The sequence below is a fragment of the Capricornis sumatraensis genome, chromosome 4 (assembly GCF_032405125.1).
Source record: "Capricornis sumatraensis isolate serow.1 chromosome 4, serow.2, whole genome shotgun sequence".
NCBI lineage: Eukaryota > Metazoa > Chordata > Mammalia > Artiodactyla > Bovidae > Capricornis > Capricornis sumatraensis.
The window spans coordinates 14,998,451-15,014,687 of record NC_091072.1 but is presented as its reverse complement, the minus strand read 5'-3'; positions in this window follow the sequence as shown (position 1 = coordinate 15,014,687).

The following is a 16,237-nucleotide window of genomic DNA, read 5'->3' as shown; positions in this document are numbered from 1 at the left end:
CACCTTATTAGAACAAAAGACACTCCTATGTATTTTAATAATTTCACACTTTATTCATGTAAGAGCCCTCTGCCTCACCTTCTGGTGGAAGTATGGGCAGTTATTAAATATAACCAGGGCTTGAAAGAAAGCTACAAAAATCACTCTAGTGAGCAAAATCCCTGGAAAATTTATAGTCAGTAATTCTTCCCTGAATGATGAAAGCTTCCCTGGTGGCTCAGTGGTAAAGAATCTGCCTGCCAATGCAGGAGATGCAGGTTCAGTCCCTGAGTTAGGAAGATCCCCTGGAGAAGGAAATGGCAACCCACTCCAGCATTCTGGTAAATCCCATAGACAGAGGAGCCTGGTGGACTATAGTCCATGGGGTCGCAAAAGAGTTGGACACAACTTAGCAACTAAACAATAACAAAAAATGATGACAAGCTAACCAAAGCATACATATAAAACTCTATAGATGTATATGTCATGGAAGTTAGTGCTGTTTTTGTGCTTATTTTATCCTTTGATTCACTGTAGTCTCTGATTTTGTTGGACTGCAAATCAACACACACCAGTGTTTGGCTTACTTTCACTGATATATTCAAAAGCTGTAACATTTGCTTCATCTTTTACTTTTGCAAACAAAACCTCTCAAATTTACTGCAGGGATTTACTTTATTTTATTCTGCCTTTTGTTTCTTTATTTTTCCCTTCTATCCTGGCTGGTTAGAATTGGCAGCTGCTTTGCCCATTCCCGGGAGAAAATCCTACACAGCTAATGATGCTGGTAGGGGTTCCATTCATTGCAAGAAAATGTCAAACAAGGTACTTAGGAAGTGGAATTGGCTGGAGAATGTGGCTGTACATTATTATTTAGAGTGGAGGGGGGAAGGTAGGTCTGTCAGTTCTTTGCATTTAAATGTCATTCTTGTCTGTTTCATGGAGTTTTATGTCAGATTGAATATAACTGAGATTCAGCTAGTATGAGTTAATGGAGCTACTTCTGCTACTAAGTACCATTTTTCCTCTTGTTTTCAGAGGTTACATGAAAATCTGGGCAGTATGATGTGAAATCAGCACGTCTTTATGCCTGATACACACACACACACATAGAATCACACACTCTATATACTCTCTTGTGCCATTAACTGTATAATTTATGTGAGAATCAAATTGTGGGTACTGCTTGCCCTATTCTGTATGTATTCATCCAGAAGAAATTATTTTTTCCACCATTTCATCTTACACTGAACTAATCTCTTGTTTTCTCATCTTCTTTCTTGTTATCTCCCTTCATCATAGAAAACTGCCATAAACATATGCATTATCTTTTTTTACTTATGAAGGTTATGCTTCTATTTGGTCCTTGTTGTGGGCTGAATCTGGTTCCCCCAAAGAGCATACATTGAAGGCTAGGCCCACTGTGATTTTGGAGGTAGGATTTTTAAGGAATTACTTAAGGTTAAATGAGGTCATAGGGTGGGGCCCTACTCCCAGAAGACTGGAGTCCTTATAAGAATAGGAAGGAGTTTTGTAAGAATTGGGAAAGGAGTACATCAAGGCTGTGTATTGTCACCCTGCTTATTTAAATTATATGTAGAGTACATCAGAGAAGGCAATGGCAACCCCTCTAGTACTCTTGCCTGGAAAATCCCATGGACAGAGGAGCCTGGTAGACTGAATTCTATGGGGTAGCTGCAAGTTGGACACAACTGAGCGGCTTCACTTTCTCTTTTCACTTTCATGCATTGGAGAAGGAAATGGCAACCCACTCCAGTGTTCTTGCCTGGAAAATCCCAGGGACGGGGGACCCTGGTGGGCTGCGTCTACCGGGTCGCACAGAGTCGGACATGACTGAAGCGAGTTGGCAGCAGCAGAGTACATCATGCGGAATGCCAGGCTGTATGAAGCACAAGCTGGAATCAAGATTACAGGGAGAAATATCAGTAACCTCAGACATCCAGATGACACCACCCATATGGCAAAAAGCAAAGAGGAACTAAAGAGACTCTTGATGAAAGTGAAAGAAGAGAGTGAAAAAGCTGGCTTAAAGCTCAGCATTCAAAGAACTAAAATCATGGCATCCAGTCCCATCACTTCATGGTAAATAGAGGGGGAAACAATGGAAACAGTGACAGACTTTATTTTCTTGGGCTCCAGAATTACTGCAGATGGTGACTGCAGCCACGAAATTAAAAGACACTTGTTCCTTGGAAGAAAAGCTATGACAAACCTAGATAGCATATTAAAAAGCAGAGACATTACTTTGCTGACTAAGGTCCATTCTAGTCAAAGCTATGGTTTTTCCAGTAGTCATGTATAGATATGAGAGTTGGACCATAAAGAAAGCTGAGAGCCAAAAAATTGATGCTTTTGAACTGTGGTGTTGAAGAAGATTCTTGAGAGTCCCTTGGACAGGAAGAAGATCAAACCAGTCCATCCTAAAGGAAATCAGTCCTAACTATTCTCTGGAAGGACTGATGCTGAAGCTGAGACTCCAATACTTTGCCACCTGATGCGAAGAACTGACTCATTGGAAAAGACCCTGATGCTGGGAAAGATGGAAGGCAGGAGGAGAAGGGGATGACAGAGGATGAGATGGTTGGATGGCATCACTGACCTGATGGACATGAGTTTGATCAAGCTCCGGAGTTGGTGATGGACAGGGAAGCCTGGTGTACTGCAGTCCACAGGGTTGCAAAGAGTTGGACACAACTGAGCGACTGGACTGAACTGAAGAACTGGAAAAGATACCAGAGATTTCTCACTCTCTCAGTCTGTGAGGACACAGCAAAAAGGCAGCTGTCTGCATGGACCTCTCAAGAGGTCCCACTAGAGATCAACCCTGTTGGCACCTTGATTGGACTTCAAGCCTCTAGAACTGTGAGAAATAAATTTCTGTTGTTTAACCCACATGATCTGTGACATTCCATTATGGCAACTTAAGCAGATGAATATAGTGCTCAATAAAATGCATGTTCCAAGTTATCTTCTCTTCTCTTAGAGATGAATATATTTCATATAAACTAGCCTCTCTTATCTTGCCCTCTTAGAATTATTTCCAAATGTTTTATATTTTGAACATGATTTTCAAAACACTAGACTTACAGAAATTGCAAAGCTAGGACACAGAGTTTCTGTGTACTCTTCACTCGGTTTTTCCTAAGATTTATGTCATATATAACCAGAGTAAAACGACAGAATCCAGAAATTTAGCATTGGAATATAAGGGGTATTAGTAAATAATCTATAGACTCTGTTCTTGTTTCACCAGTTTTTCAACTAATGTTTGTTTCATAGTTCTGGTTCCAATTCAGGATTCCATATTATTATTTATCCCTTTTCTCCAAATTGTGACAGTTACAAGTACCTGATACCTTTCTTTCTCAGGTGCTTACACATTTGAAGAATACTGGTTAGTTTTCTTATACAACATTTTAAAATTTAGATTTCCTTGCTATTTTCTCAGGATTTGATTGAGATTATCCATTTTTTGGCAAGAATAGCACAGAAATGAACTGTGAGCTTCTCGGTGCTTTATCACAGGGACACATGATGTTGATATGTCTTGTTACTGATGACGTTGATTCTGATGACTTTCTTAAGGTAGTATCAGTCACATATATCCACTTTACAGTTACTTTCCTTTAAAATTGTTAACTGTCATGTGGGGAGATAATTTGAGATTATGCAAATGTCATTTTTCCTCATATTTTTTTCCACCAATTTTAGCATCCATCAGTAATTCTTATGTAGAAGGAAATGGCAACCCACTCCAGTGTTCTTGCCTGGAGAATCCCAGGGACAGAGGAGCCTGGTGGGCTGCCGTCTATGGGGTCGCACAGAGTCAGACACGATTGAAGCGACTTAGCAGCAGTAGCAGCAGTAATTCTTATCTGCAACTGTTAGGACTGAAATTTTTCCTGTGATTTTTCATCTCCATCATTCTTCCACACTGTGTAATTGGAATTTTTCGAGAGAAGGGGCTTTCCCTTCTCCCTAAATTATTTATTCATTCCATCATTTATTTATATCAGTACCATCCTAAGAATATTTATTCTTTGTGTTATAATCTATTAGTGTCATATCTTGTTATTGTTCAAGTCATCACATGTTTGGTCATTTAAGGGTCTTTTAGTTGGCTCCTTAATTTACAAATCCTCTATTGCTAAAAAATGTGCTAACCATCTTGTGAGGTTTCAGTGAACTGTAATCTTTTGGGTGGTGGAGAGTCTCGCATCAGTGTCAATGACTGCTGACTGATAGGATGGTAGTTGTTGAAGGCTGGGGTAGCTGTGGCAATATCTTAAAAGAGGACACCATTGAAGTCTGCCACATTGAATGACTGTTCCCTTCATCAGTGATCTTTCTGTAACGCACAAGGCTGAAGTGTATCAGATATTCTGAATCTTCTGTTGTCATTTCATCAGTTTTCACAGCATCTTATTCAAGAGTTGATTCCATCTCAAGAAACCACTTTCTTTATTCATCCACAAGAAGCAACTTCTCAATCATTCAAGTTTTATTCTGAGATTGCAGCAATTCAGTCACACCTTCAGGCTCTACTCCTAATTCTAGTTCTCTGATTCTCTTGCTATTTCTACTGTATCAGCAGTAATGTCTTCCACTGAAGTCTTGAACCCTTCCAAGTCCATGAAATTTGGAATCAGCTTCTTCCAAACTCCCATTAATATTTATTCTTTGACCTCTTCCATGAAGAAGGAAGAATGTTCTTAATGGCATTTAGAATGGTGAATCCTTTTCAGAATCTTTTCGATGTACTTCGCCCAGATTCATCAGAGAAATCACTATCTATCGCAGCTGTGGTCTTAAGAAATATCTTTCTTAAATAATAAGACTTGAAAGTTGAGATTACTCCTTGATCAGTGGGCTGGAAAATGAATGCTGGGCTAGCAGACATGAAAACAACGTTAATCTTGTTGAACATCTCCATCAGAGCTCTTGGATGGCTATGTGTATCATCAATGAGCAGAAATATTTTGAAAGTAATCTTTTTTTCTGAGCAGTATGTTTCCACAGTGGGCTTAAAGGATTCGGTAAGCCTTGTTGTAAACAGATGTGCTGTCATCTAGACTTTGTCATTCCATTTATAGAGCACAAATGGAGTAGATTTAGGCCCTAGGATTTTCCAAATGGTAAATGGACACTGGCTTCAACTTCAAGTCACCAGCTGCATTGGCGCCTGACAAGAGAGTCAGCCAGTTTTTTTGAAGCCTTGAAGCCAGACATTGACTTCCCCTCCCTAGCTGTGAAAGTCCTAGATGGAATCTTCTTCAAATATAATACCCTTTCATCTACATTGAAAAATCTGTTGTTCACTGTATTAGATCTTATAGAACACTAGCTGCAGCTTCTATATCAGCCCTTGGTACTTCACCTTGCACTTTATATTATGGAGTTGGTTTCTTTTCTTAAACCTCATGAACCAAACTCTGCTGGCTTCACACTTTTCTTCTGGAGCTTCCTCACCTGTCTCAGCCTTCATAGAACTAAAGAAAGTTATTACATTGCTTTGGATTAGATTTTGGCTTTAAGAAAACTTGTAAATGGTTTGATCTTCTATCCAGACCACTCAAACTTTCTCCATGTCAGCAACAAGGCTATTTTGCTTTTTTTAAAAAAATCATTTGTGTGTTCATTGGAGGAACACTCTTAATTCCCTTTAAGAATTTCCCCTTTGCATTCATAACTTGGTTAGCAGTTTGGTGCAAGAGACCTAGATTTTGGCTTATCTGAGCTTTGGACATGCTTTCTGTACGAAACTTAATCATTTCTAGATTTTTATTTAATGTGAGAGATGTATAATTTTTCTTCACACTAAAACACCTAGAGGCCATTGTAGGATTATTAACTGACCTAATTTCAGTATTGTGTCTTAGGCAATACCGAGGCTAAAGGAGATGGAAAGGGATGGGGGAAGAACAGTTGGTGAAGCAATCAGAACACACATAGTATTTAGCTCATAGTCTTGTTTGAGTGTGATTTGTAGGACCTCAAAGACAATTACAGTAGTAGCACCAAAGATAACTGATCACAGATCATAATAACAAATACAGTTATGATAATAAAAGTTTCAACTATCTGGAGCATTGCCAAAATGTGACACAGAAACATGAAGTAAGCAAATGCTGCTGGGAAAAAAAAAAAAATGGTGCCTTAGACAAGCTTGCCACAAATCCTCAATTTGTAAAAAGTGCAATATCTGTAAAATACAATAAAGTGAAGTGCAGTAATACAAGGCCTGCCTGTATATGCACTTTTACAGAGATAGAGCCTTATCCATTTTCTTAACTGTAACTTCTTTTTCCAACACTGAGAAACATGGCTTTCATTAGTTGCTATATATTAGCTTATCTTCTCAATCCTAACATGTACATAAATTAGGTTTAGAGTTACTAGCCATATCCCCATGAAAATCAAATTTGCTAACGAGAATAGCATATCAGTGTACAGTTTTGTTGTTGTTGTTGTTGTCATCCTTCCAGCATGTAACCAAAGCCATCTTTTCCAAAGTATTTAGGTCAGTTCTTCTCTGTCCCATGCCTTTCAATGTGATTATTTTATTCGAGTTATTCAAGCATAATACAAACTCATTTGTTATAGTTTGAATTTCATTTGGAATCTCCCCAGCATCCTGGAGTTGGCTTCAACTATTTATTTATTTTGGAGGAAGGGGTCCCACCACTGGATTGTGATGTAGTGGTGCTAAGGGGGAGGAACCTTCCCCTCGGATCCAACAAGGCATTCTTAGACAGCAGCTGCATGTCTTACAGGTGACTCAACCCTGACACTTCCTGGAGGTAGCATCAGATCCTGCAATTTAAGGACTCAGCCCTACAAGACCGCCCGCCCACACAGTTCAGACACCAATCTCAAGTCTAGTTTGTTATCTGCACTTCTGACCACTGGCTGTAAATCAGAGAGCCCCAAGACCCCCGTCTTAGGTTCATTTAATTTGCTAGACTGGCTCACAGAGCTCAGGGAACCAGTAAGAGCCAGATGAAAAGATGTATAGAGTGAGGTTATAAGAAGTGTGCAGAACTTCATTGACCTCTCTGAGAACACCACTCTTCCCAGATCTCTGAGTGTTCACCAACCCAGAAACTTTTCAAACTCCATCCATTGAGGGTTTTGTGGAGGCTTCATTACACAAGCATGATTGATTAAATCATTGGCTGTTGACCATCAGTTCAATCTACAGCCCCTCTCTCCTCCTCAGAGGTGGGGTGGGGCTGAGGACTGAGAGTGGTAGCCTTCTAATTGGATGGCTGTTTCTCCTGGCAACCAGTCCCCATCTTTAGGCACTTTCCAAAAGTCACCTCATTAACACAACAAAAGACACTTTTTATTGCTCTCATCTCTTAGGAAATACCAAGGGTTTTCTGAGCTCTGTGTCAGAAATTGGATGAAGACTGTGAATATATATATATACATATATATACACACATATGTATGTGTATATTGTCACTCTGCTTATTTAACTTATATGCAGAGTACATCATGAGAAATGCTGGGCTGGTTGAAGCACAAGCTGGAATCAAGACTGCCAGGAGAAATATCAATAACCTCAGATATGCAGATGACACCACACTTATGGCAGAAACCGAAGAAGAACTAAAGAGCCTCTTGATGAACGTGAAAGAGGACAGTGAAAAAACTGGCTTAAAACTCAACATTCAGAAAACTAAGATCATGGCATCTGGTCCCATCACTTCATGGGAAATAGATGGGGAAACAGTGGAAACAGTGACAGACTTTATTTTGGGGGGCTCCAAAATCACTGCAGATGGTGACTGCAGCCATGAAATTAAAAGACGCTTGCTCTTTGGAAGAAAAGCTATGACCAACCATGCTGCTGCTGCTGCTGCTAAGTCACTTCAGTCATGTCCGACTCTGTGCGACCCCATAGACGGCAGCCCACCAGGCTCTCCCATCCCTGGGATTCTCCAGGCAAGAATGACCAACCATGACAGCATATTAAAAAGCAGAGACATCACTTTGCCAACATCAAAGTCAAAGCTTTGCCATCTAGTCAAAGCTATGGTTTTTCCAGTAGTTATGTATGGAGAGTGGACTATAAAGAAAGCTGAGTGCCAAAGAATTGATACTTTTGAAGTGGTGTTGGAGAAGACTCTTGAGAGTCCTTTGGACTGCAAGAAGATCCAACCAGTCCATCCTAAAGGAAATCAGCCCTGAATACTCATTGGAAGGACTGAGCTGAAGCTGAAACTCCAATACTTTGGCCACCTGATGCAAAGAACTGACTCATTGGAAAAGACCCTGAAGCTGGGAAAGATTGAAGGTAGAAGGAGAAGGGGAAGACAGAGGATGAGATGGATGGATGGATTGCATCACCGATTCAATGGACATGAGTTTGAGTAGGCTCCGGGAGTTGGTGATGGACAGGGAAGCCTGGCATGCTGCAGTCCATGGGGTTGCAAAGAGTCGGACATGACTGAGCAACTGAACTGAACTGAACTGTTAGGTAACTCAGCTCATTAGTTTCTGGTTTATTCATCCTCCATTTTTTTTTTCTTTTTGCATAGGTTAGCAGATACATGCATAATTGCTTAAATTTCTTTCTTGCATAAAAAATAGTATACTTTAGATAATATTTTGTAAGTAAGTCATATATTTTGATGAAAACAGGGCACATTCCCCAATCATATAATTGACTAGAGCTTATAAAACAGGAAACTAATAGGGCCGAAACCCTGGACTTTGGGGCCGAAAGGATCTGAATTTGAACCAAGTTCAATCAAGTACTAATTGTGTGATCTTAGAAAACTAACATATCTACATATTAATTCCTTTGTCTATAAAATAGAGATAATATTAGTACCCACGTCACAAGTCTGCTTAAGGCTTAAATAAGCATTACATCTAAAGCTCTCAACATAGTGCTTGACATTTGATGAAGTACTCAATAAATGTTACAAGTATTAGTAATATCAAGTGTATTAATATAGGAACTTTCAATTTGTAATTAGCTAATTGCTTATGGCTAGAAACTTTTTTAATTTTCATAATTTCTTTGTTTAAATGAAGACCATCAGAAACTTTGCACACAAATAAGTTTTTTCCCCAGAGAATTTTATAAAAGACAGAGCTGATCATACTATTAATTTGGAAGAAAATCCCCAACTCTGCCATACTGAAATTTCAGTATTTTTTAAAAGTTCAGATATCCTATTCGTAGTAATCTTAATCTCTTTCACTTTATACTATAAAACTCATAACACTTCTGTGCACCAACTTTCTATGCAGTTTTGACAATGGAATTTGTAAGAGAGAAGATCTTTATGGCTAATATAATTTTTTGTACTGGAAAATAGACAGCTAGTGGGAGCCTGCTATAAAGCACAGGAAACTTAGCTCGGTGCTCTGTGGTGACCTAGAGGGGTGAGATGAGGGGATGTGAGAGGTCTAAGGGAGAGGGGATATATGTTTCCATAGAGCTGATTCATTTCATGGTACAGGAGAAACTTAACACAACATTGAAATGCAAGTGCAATAAGGAAAAAAAAAGATGCAATTACAAAATAATAATAATAATGTTTTGTACTGGAAGGGTAATGTAAAAGTAGTTAATCTGTTTAAGTATGCTGTTGCAGTAATTTTAATATGCTGTTATATTTAAAGATGAATTTAAAGTCTGTGAATCTTGTGCAAACTGAGCAATATTGATTCGAAAGAATTGTACCCTGTGTTGGCAAAATGTTAATTTATTAACATTTACTAAGTCCCCGATATAGGTCATGAATTTGAGCAAACTCCAGGAGATAGTGGAGGACAGAAGAGCCTGGCATGCTACAGTCCATGGGGTTGCAAAGAGTCAGACACGACTTAGCGACTGAACAACAGCAACAGGTCATGCCTGTGTTAGTTGCTGGAGGAAAAACAACAAAAAGAGGTAGCCCTTCCATGAAGGACCTCACAGTCTAGTTAGTTCCCAGAAGTTAGTCGCTTGAGTGGTGGGAAAGTGTGTGAAAACTGGACTTCACATCTTGGACCTTCTTTGATGCAACCAAAATCTGTGTGGACCATTCAGAATGAATCTAACCAGTTATAACCCATTGGAATAATCTTTTCAATCCTCCTTCATTCTGTAAATAAGTTTTGAGCAACTATTAGATGCAAGGCACTTTTCTAGATGTGATTGAATGCAGGCCCACCTCTCCTCCCCGCACACCCCCTGCAGCAGTGGGATTTAGGAGTCCTTCCCGCTGGACCACTGGGGAAGTCCCCCAGAAGGGGAACCCAACAGGAAGAGGAAAGACTCCAGTTTTTTCCTGGCAAAAACTCAGCTAAAGAAAAAAATCCATGGAATTTTTGTTTATTATCACCCTCCCAACTTCTTTTTCTTTAAAAATGTTCTCCTTCCCTTGCGGGGTGGGGACTTAACCATGGCTTGCCATTGTTGCAGACCCCGAATTATAGTTCCCTGTTGATTGCTGAGAAATCCTGCTTTCCTGGAAAAATATCTGGCTGTCTTTTTGTTTCAGATCAACACAGTTTAGAAGGATCCTGTTTGTCTTTGTACTGAGAACAGGCTGTCACGTGTCAGGACACATGGCTGAAAACAGGGAACTCTGTTGGAGAAGAGATCCAGCAACCGAAACCCAAGTGAGAAATACCACGTCTCAGACACAAGTGGGAAGAGCAGTGTGTGGAGGTGGTGGTTTTCTTAAAGTATTTTGAACATAGATTTATTAAGGATGAATCCAAAGTTTGGACTTAAGCTTCCATAAAAACCCCGTCTGAATCATTAATTATCTATTAAGGGCCCCAATATAGAAGCCATTCTTCCATTTTCTCCTGGGGAAGCTACTTTCCATTTCCTGAGAGGGAAAAAAGGATGTGCTAAAATTAAACCACAGGGACATGTACAGTGTCTCAAACGGATGGAGACCTATCTCCTGCTTTGTGTATCACCTTGCCTAGGAGGACTGAGAAATCATATGGTCTTACTCACTTGCATAGAATAGCAGCATTCAGAGCTGTGGGACTTTTTCTGACTCTCAGGAATGTGAGAAAAGCTGAGGCTAGTTCAGTGCCATGAAAGAAAAGGAAAGTGTTGGTCCCTCAGTCATGTCTGACTCTTTTCAATCCCATGGGCTGTAGCCCGCCAGGCTCTTCTGTCCATGGAATTCTCCAGGCAAGAATACTGGAGTGGATTGCCATGCCCTTCTCCAAGGATCTTCCCAACCCAGGGATTGAACCTGGGTCTCCTGCACTGCAGGCGATTCTTTACTGTCTGAGCCATGCTGTTTAATATGAAGTCCACTTCAAACCTGAGTCATGTGTCCATATCCTGATGCTATAAGCTGATCCACATATGGTGTCTTCTTCAGTGCCAGAGATACGCTCTACTTTCTAACCTTACTTTAGAAATTTTACTTTATTGGACTGCATATCTTGGGGTTTATTTGCAGCTTAGGAGTTACCATGCTTGAAACTGTCAGTCTTTTACCCCCAAATGATCCAGTGTCTTATGTCCGTGAGACTAGAGCACTTCCTTTTTTTTTTCCTTTTAATTATAGAGAAGAAAGGAGGTTTTTCTACTCAGATAGCTTCTCACAATTGAGAAAAATCAGATATTTTTTGCCAAGGGCGGAGAAATACCAGACATACACTGTTCTTATTTCTGACTGTGAAAGTTTCCTGCATTCTTTCGATTTTTGAAGGCCATGGTGAATTTATTTATTGTTAGGAACTCTTTTTTTTTTTTTTTTCAGTCTGAAATATTGTGTTTTTCTTTTCCCTCCACAGTGTGTCAGGTTGCCTACGTTTATCTTAGAAAAATAATAAGACTGACTTGAGAAAATGAATTTATGTTGCCTTGGCTCCTGCTGCACTACCATAAGCATTCTAAATGACTCAGAGGAATTATCTGTATTAATAAAAATGAATTATTAATTGGGTCTTATAATTTAATACTTGAGTGCTGATTCCTTTATTTTAGAAAGAGGTTTCATTTAGAACTGTAGTGGGCACATTTAGATATACTAATCTTTATTTCAAGCCCTCCTTTTGAAGAAGGCAGCTGTAGTTGCAAATCTCACTGTGGAACCAAAGGAGAAAGCAATAGATTCAAAGAAGAACAAATTTATGCATCTAATGTTACAGAAAATAAGTTTATACATTTAAGGTTACAGAAAGCAGACATCAACCCGACCTGGACATTACTGCTGGGAGTGGACCCAACTGGCGTAAACCTGATCAGCTTTTTAGGGTCAAGTGGAAATGACGGTGCTTATTTACACATGGACTTTATTTGCTGCAGGTAAGCAGTGCTCCCACAAGGATTTGGGGCCAGATTCACAAGGGACCATATGCACTCCTTCTATTTCCCAGGCATGATTTAGTTAATTCAACACAGTTGAATCCAGTGATATTTCAGGTGAAAACACTAGAAAGAGTCCTGTGGCTAGAGTGAGAGAGCATAAATTACATGGTGTGACAAGTGTTAGGGCACATCCATTTTCTGAGCCTCAGTTTCCTTATCTGAAAAAAGTAAAGTGGGGGAGTTGGAGTAGATACATTTTAAAACAATTTCCAAATACAAGATGGAGAATATCTTTTAAATGTTGTTATCCTTCAGGAGGCCATCAGCATTTAAATAACTTTGTTAATATTGGGGGGAAAAAAGAGTATTCATGGCCCAGTGATCATGCGCACATTCGCGGCCACTTTCCCCTTCAGCGTGATGTAGTGAAGGCTGTGTGATGTGTTCAGGACCAGTGTCAGCCCTCCAGCTTTCAACCACATCTGAACTGGGATATGGTTGGTGGCTGCCAGGAATCTAGTCCCCCTGATCTTACACCAGGAGGGTACATTACCCACATCGGATTTATATTTGACTCAGGAGCAAATACCTTTAAACTCTAGGCCCTAATAATTTAAACAACCTCTGAATCCAAAATTTCTTGGAATAGGATGAAAGGGGGCAGTTAAAATATTTTTGTGAATTTCCTTCTAGGAAAAAAAAAAAGAAAGAATTCTATCATCTAGGAGCAGAAATCCCAGATATGGGAGCCCTTTCGATCCTAAGATGTTTCTTTTATAATATTAATCCTGAGGCTTTGTGGGGTTAGAAATGATTCCGTAATCAGTTGAGACCTCCTCTAAAGCCCTCATTATATCTAAGGTTCATTTATTGATGGTAGGAAAGTCAAAGGGATAGCTGACTAACCACATAGCAAACATTGTTCTGTTATTTTTTAGAAAACCATTCCTCAAACGATTATGTGCCAGGCTGTATAATAATAATAGCAAACACATGTGTGACACTTATATGCCCAGTATAGTAAGTGCTTTATATATAATAATTAGTTTAATCATCACTGTGAAGGAGGTATTATCACCACATACAGATGAGAAAACTAAGGCATCAAATAACTTATCTAAGTTTTCACAAGCTAATTTTTGAAACCAGCAACCTGGCACTTTAGTCTCTGTACTTGACGATGGAAACAGCACATGCATCGGTTTCCACAGTCCTTATAGAATTCTAATTTAGCAGTATGTATCATTCTATTTGGGCTTCCCAGGTGGCGCAAGTGGTAAAATTCCCACCTGCCAATGCAGGAGGCATAAAAGACTGGGGTTCGATCCCTGGGTGGGGAAGATCCCCTGGAGGAGGGCATGGCAACCCACTCCAGTATTCTTGCCTGGAGAATCCCATGGACAGAGGAGCCTGGCAGTTATTTGCTTTTTGTTGTTGTTCTTGTTCCTGGAAATCTGATGGCTGTGATTTCAGAGTTTGTGTGTCTAAATAGAATTTCAAAGAGGAGGGTAAATGAGTCATGAAGTTCTGAGCGTTAGAGATATGACCCACAAAAGAAAAAAAAAACTCAAGGTCATCAGAGCTTTGTAACTAATAGCTCAGGCCCTGAAGTCCAACAGTTCTGGGTTAAATTCGGCTCCATGGCTGATGAGTATGGATCCTTGGGTAAGTGACTTACACTGCTGAAGTTCTACAAAATACTTGAATACCAGGCAAGTTAGCAATTCAGGAGCCAAGAGAAATGGAGATCCAGTTATAGGATTTAGAGTGTAAGATAAGAATTTGGTCTAAAATCCATATTGGAAAGCCTGGTACTTAAATGTTACTGAAAAAAGGAAAAAGGAGATTAGAACTAAGACTGGCTTGACCCTGAACTGAGTCACATCAGTTTTTCACTAGGGCTGTCTAAGGCCATCTCTGGCTTTGGGCACATTTGAATCAAGAGCTCACAGTCAGAGATGCCAGGTTTTAGCACTTATGGCTACAACATTGAGAAGAGGACAGAGAACCAATTAGATATCAAGTCCCACCATAACAGAGGGGGAAATGTGCTAAGGTTGGCTCTGGAGTGGTGTTTAACCATGCTTCTTTATATGATCTGCCTGTCTGTTTGCTAATACTTTTACCTTCCTAGCTAGAAAATTGGGGCAGTTAAAGAACTACCTGTTTTCCCAACTAGAAACAAATAGTCACCGAAGATTGGCATTGTCTCACAAAGCCTTTCTCTTAAGCATTCCTCGTCCTGAAAATTACTGAACGGTTGGCTTATACCTTGTGCTGTGTTGTGCTTAGTCGCTCAGTCATGTCCAACTCTTTGCAAGCCCATGGACTTTTAGCCCACCAGGCTCCACTGTCCATGGGGATTCTCCAGGCAAGAATTCTGGAGTGGGTTTCCGTGCTCTCCTCCAGGGGATCTTCCCAACCCAGGGATCGAACCCAGGTCTCTCACATCGCAGGTGGATTCTTTACCACCTGAGCTACCAGGGAAGCCCTCTTATATGTTATCTCCCTGGAATGAGCATTTATAATCAGATTAGGGAAGGTCTCGGTCACTCTACCTGCTAATGAAGGAGACACAAGAGATGGAGTTTCAATCCCTGGGTTGGAAAGATCCCTTGGAGAAGGAAATGGCAACCTACTCCAGAATTCTTGCCTGGAAAATCCCATGGACAAAGGCATCTCATGGGCTACAGTCTGTGGGATTGCAAAGAGCTGGACATGAGTGAGTGCACACACAGACAGGTCAATCACAGACTATTAATCAAAGGCCCTACTCAATAATGTGAAGATTGATCCATCATTGTTCCTAATATCTTCAACTTTCTGAGAATTCTATGGAAATGTTGTTGGAAGCTAGACTGATACTGAAACCTCAGTCTCTCTGTACACCAGTGCCATTATCATCAAATCCCAGAGACAGAGCTTTGGGTGAAGTAGAAAAATACAGCTTTATTGCTTTCTCAGGCAAAAGGAGACACAATAGGCTTTTGCCTTGAAAAAATATGTCTCAATCCCAAAGGATCTGATGAAAGGCTTTATAGCAGTGAGCCAAAGATAAAGTCTCAGATTAGATTAGAGTATAAGCAGGGCTTGTACTCCCTTAAGCACCAGCTAGCATGGCAGATGGGGCTTCCCTGGTGGCTCAGAGGATAAAGCATCTGCCTGCAATGCAGGAGACCCGGGTTTGATCCCTGGGTCAGGAAGATCTGCTGGAGAAGGAAATAGCAACCCACTCTAGTACTCTTTCCTGGAAAATCCCTTGGATGGAGAAGCCTGATAGGCTACAGTCCATGGTGTAGCAAAGAGTTGGACACGACTGAGCAACTTCACTGTCACTTTCAGAGCAGTCTGAGGCATTGGATTAAGACTCCAGTCTCTTTGGGGAGGAGGGACACTGGTTCAGATCCTACTGCTGCCAAGAAGCAATTTTGGGCTTGCCAGTTGGTGCTAGTGGTAAAGAACCTGCCTGCCAATGCAGGAGACATAAGAGACATGAGTTGGGAAGATCCCCTGGAGGAGGGCTTGGCAACCCACTCCAGTATTCTTGCCTGGAGAATCCCCAGGGACAGAGGAGTCAGGTGGGCTGCAGTCCATGGGGTCACAAAGAGTCAGGCTTAGCACGCCCTTAATCTCCTGTCAGGCGGTCTGGCCTCCTAATCTTGATGACCTTCTCTGGTCCTTTAATCTTACCTCAGGTAGTTTTTTGGCTGGTCCTCCCTTGACTGGCAATTGTTCAGAACTACCGTTTGGAACTCATGGAAGGTTATAATGCCTGGAGTCTTGCCTACAAGAAATGGGCAGAAAGCACTCCTAGCCCGGGAGTCCCACAGAGCCCCGCTTGGTTTCAAGACTGCCATCACCAGAAAAGAAAAGGTATGAAGTTCAAAAATATATATGTATATCAATGACCAGCACATAACAGTTGCCACTTAATAAATACATGTGTGC